Source organism: Dipteris shenzhenensis, chromosome 16 (assembly GCF_047967505.1).
Source record: "Dipteris shenzhenensis isolate YYH24624 ecotype China chromosome 16, Dip_SZ_1.0, whole genome shotgun sequence".
Lineage (NCBI taxonomy): Eukaryota > Viridiplantae > Streptophyta > Polypodiopsida > Gleicheniales > Dipteridaceae > Dipteris > Dipteris shenzhenensis.
Genome location: NC_141611.1, coordinates 28,551,319 through 28,554,779, shown reverse-complemented (window position 1 = coordinate 28,554,779; position 3,461 = coordinate 28,551,319). Strand labels below are relative to the sequence as shown.

The following is a 3,461-nucleotide window of genomic DNA, read 5'->3' as shown; positions in this document are numbered from 1 at the left end:
ATTTGTTTTGCTACATATTACATGCACTTTAGCTAACTCTAACTCTTGTGAATTGGATCCACAGCAAGTTGCGATGGGTCATCTTCCTATAGATCCACAGACGCGACGTGCATTTCGAATAGGAACAAAGCCGTGGTTTATTGAGCAAGAGGCAATGGGAGCAACGGTCGATTGGGCTAAATTGTGTATCAACAGACAAGGGGAAGGAAGAGCCAAAAGCAAACTCTATCGTTTATGCTACTTGGGGAACAAGCAAGTATTATGGTGCATCCATTGATAACAATATATACCATCCTTTAAACTGTGGATGAAATATTCGATGCAATTCATCAAGAAGTGAGATGAAAAAGTGCTACAAAGTATGAATTGGCATTCCGTTTATGCAAATCTATGTAGAGAATTACAAACAAACATCAAGTGTGCATGATAGTTTGAACTCGGACTAAAAATATTATGTATAATTGGGCTGTGCTTCTACATTTGTACCTTAGATTTCAAATTTCAAACTTTCCATCATGTATTCAAGAAGTTATCCTCACTTGGTTTCTTCCATAGGGTCCAAAATGAAATTGATTGAGACTAGATTACCATTTGCGCTTTTTCCATCATCATGCCACATCTAGGTTTCAAGGGGGAGAGAGAGAGAGAGATAAAGAGAGAGAGAGAGAGAGAGAGAGAGAGAGCTGCATGCTTTTGTAGTTTTATATAATTTGCTTTTAGAGAGCATTCAGTTTATGTGCTTTAAATAACACAAATGAAGTTTAAAGGATATCTTTGACAAAGTTCAGAAGCTTGATAGCTTGTAAGGAACTTAGCACCACATGGTAGTGATTAGGAATGCATGGGGAATGCACAAAGCTAAGAAGAGCTAAGTGAACTCTTTATGCACTGAACACACTGTGATTCCTGAAAAAATAAACATGATAGAGCTTCTTGGTATTCAGACAACTGGCACAACAATATATATATTACAGACGATTATAATAAAAAAGAATCTCGAGAGTATGGGGAGAGAGTGCTTGAAAAGAAATATGTGAGTATTGGAGCGAAGGTGGAGTTAGATGCTACTCGAAGGGGGGGGGGCATGAGTGGTATGGATAAGATGTAAAAGAAAGCATTCTAGTTAGTGGCATGGAGACAAAAGAGCAATATAACACTTAGAGATGGAGATTAAAGTACAATATGGAAGTGATGATTTGGGTAAATTTTAGAATGGATAATGATTGGGAGAGTGGGATGCATTACAAAGAGAGAATTGGAGAGTAGGACAAAGAGCTACAGCTTCATTATGGTTTGATCTCCCGAGTGAAGGTGGGAGCTACTTTTGTGATACGAGCTATTGGAGAATACTACAGCGAGCTAGAGAGAGTAGTACAAGTGAAGGTGGGAGCTACTTTTGTGATACTAAGGTATTGGAGAGTAGTACAAAGAGATGTAGCTATTTGAGAGTGGTACAAAGAGTCACAAAAGTATCTGTCAGAGCTACTGTTGCAATATGAGCAATACAAAGGGCCGAGTAGTGCTTTAGCTTCACTCATGATAGTGCAGGTGGGAGCTACTTGAGGTGAGGACTAATATAGGGATGCCTTGGGGGTGATGGAAGAGGTTGAGGGGGTCGACCTTAGTTTTGATGTCCACGAGGCGGTGGAAATTAGCGCCAAAATAGTGGCATCCCCATGTGGCCTCTGTTGCCGCCACAGCGGCGGCGCCACTACCTTGGCCGGCGGTGCCCAAATCCAAGTCTATGTAAGCCGACTGCGGCTCCCGAGACACAAACGACGCCATGTAGGCATAGCGTCGCCGCAGCCATGCCATCTGCTGGGCATCGCCCCCACCTCGCTTGACTGTATCACGTACAGATTACCCGCTCTGTGTGGAAAAGCTATGGCCTCCGACTTTATCTCCTCCATTGCTCCCCCATACGGCTCCAGATACACATACGCCCCCGCCGACCCTTCTTCCAGCCGCCTCGCCACCTCCAGCCATGCCTTCTTCGGAATCGGCTCCGTTACGTAGTCCGACTTCACCTTGAACTTCCCCTTGTCGCAATTGTAGTGCCCCATTAGCGCGTTGGGCATCGTTGCTCCCCCCGTGCTTGCTACGGCATCGATCCAGTGGCCTTGGCGGCAGTCTGTGGCTGCCAGACCAGCCAGCTCCACATACGGGTGGATGAAGACAGCTACCGTTTCATTGATCGGACCTAAATACCATCCGAACATCACCACCTGCACAGTCGGTTTCGGTGGCAAGCCCTATCTCGGACTCATCATCCCTCATGGTGCTCTCCAACTCCTTCGATGCATGGGGAGCCACTGCTTGCCACCGATACACTAGATCAGCAACCGTTTCTCGTCCACGTCTATTTATTCTGAACGATGTCACTATTTCTGGCACTTCCACGAGCTTAACCTTCCATGCCACCAATATGCCCCAGCTCCCTCCTCCTTCTCCTCTCAGTGCCCAGAAATGATCCTCTCGCATGCTGCTCCTGTCCACTCGCTTGCCCTTTGCATTCACCATCTGCGCATTGATCACATTGTCTGCTGCCAAACCATATTTTCTGGATAGAAATCCGTAGCCTCCTCTGTTGAAATGGCCCCCCACGCCCACCGATGGACAAATGCCCACAGGGAAGCCCAACACAGACATTGTTCGAGCAATGCTCTCATACACTTGCCCAAGGTTGGCTCTGGTTTCAATCCATGCTGTCTTGGATTCGAGATCGACCTTGATAGCCGGCATGTTGTAGAAATCGATGATCACGAACGGCGTGTCGGTAGTGTATGACAATCCTTCATAGCTATTCCCGCCACTGCGCACCCGCAGCATCCAATTTCCCATCACAGAGCATGTGAGGCCTTTTGCACCTGCTCTGCGATGGTAGGGAAGATGAGGGCAGAGGGCCTTAGTATGCCTAGTTCCGCAAATCGCATGTTTTGCCTTGAGATGTCTAGCAGGCTGTTGTATATGCCGGAAGCTGATTGTATTGTCGTAAAGTTCCGCACTCCAGCTCCTTGTAAGCAACTCATTAAACGATCTAGACGCGAATGTTCGGCTGCTTTTGTGCTCAACAAAAAACAAATCAGAAGTAGAGTAGTGGCCTTCAGTGCGACCATTTTGAATGCAATTTGTGAAGCCATGGGGGTATAATTTGCATGCACTGAGAAGATGTGGATGTGAATACTCGACCAACCCGAGAATGGCTAAAGAACATGGATCCAAAATCTTTTCTTTATAGCGAGACGTGAATTGCCCCATTGTTAAACTTTCTCAATCAAAAAGGAAAAGTTGCAAAAGAGTCTCTGTCACGCAACAAATTGGAGAAAGCTCCATCGGACAACAACTCTGGGGACCTAAGCATATGGCTACGCGTGTCACATGCTCGGATACTTTTGAGCATGAAGAGGGCGCTAATCAAGCTCCGACCATTCATGAGATACTATCAAGAGTAGTGTGAACAG

The 3,461-nt window shown here is 45.9% G+C and overlaps 1 pseudogene; it reads right to left on the bottom strand.

Moving 5' to 3' along the window:
* Positions 1 to 1,454: 1,454 nt before the first annotated feature.
* On the bottom strand, positions 1,455 to 3,181 carry LOC147892790 (berberine bridge enzyme-like D-1 pseudogene; annotated as a pseudogene).
* Positions 3,182 to 3,461: the final 280 nt, after the last annotated feature.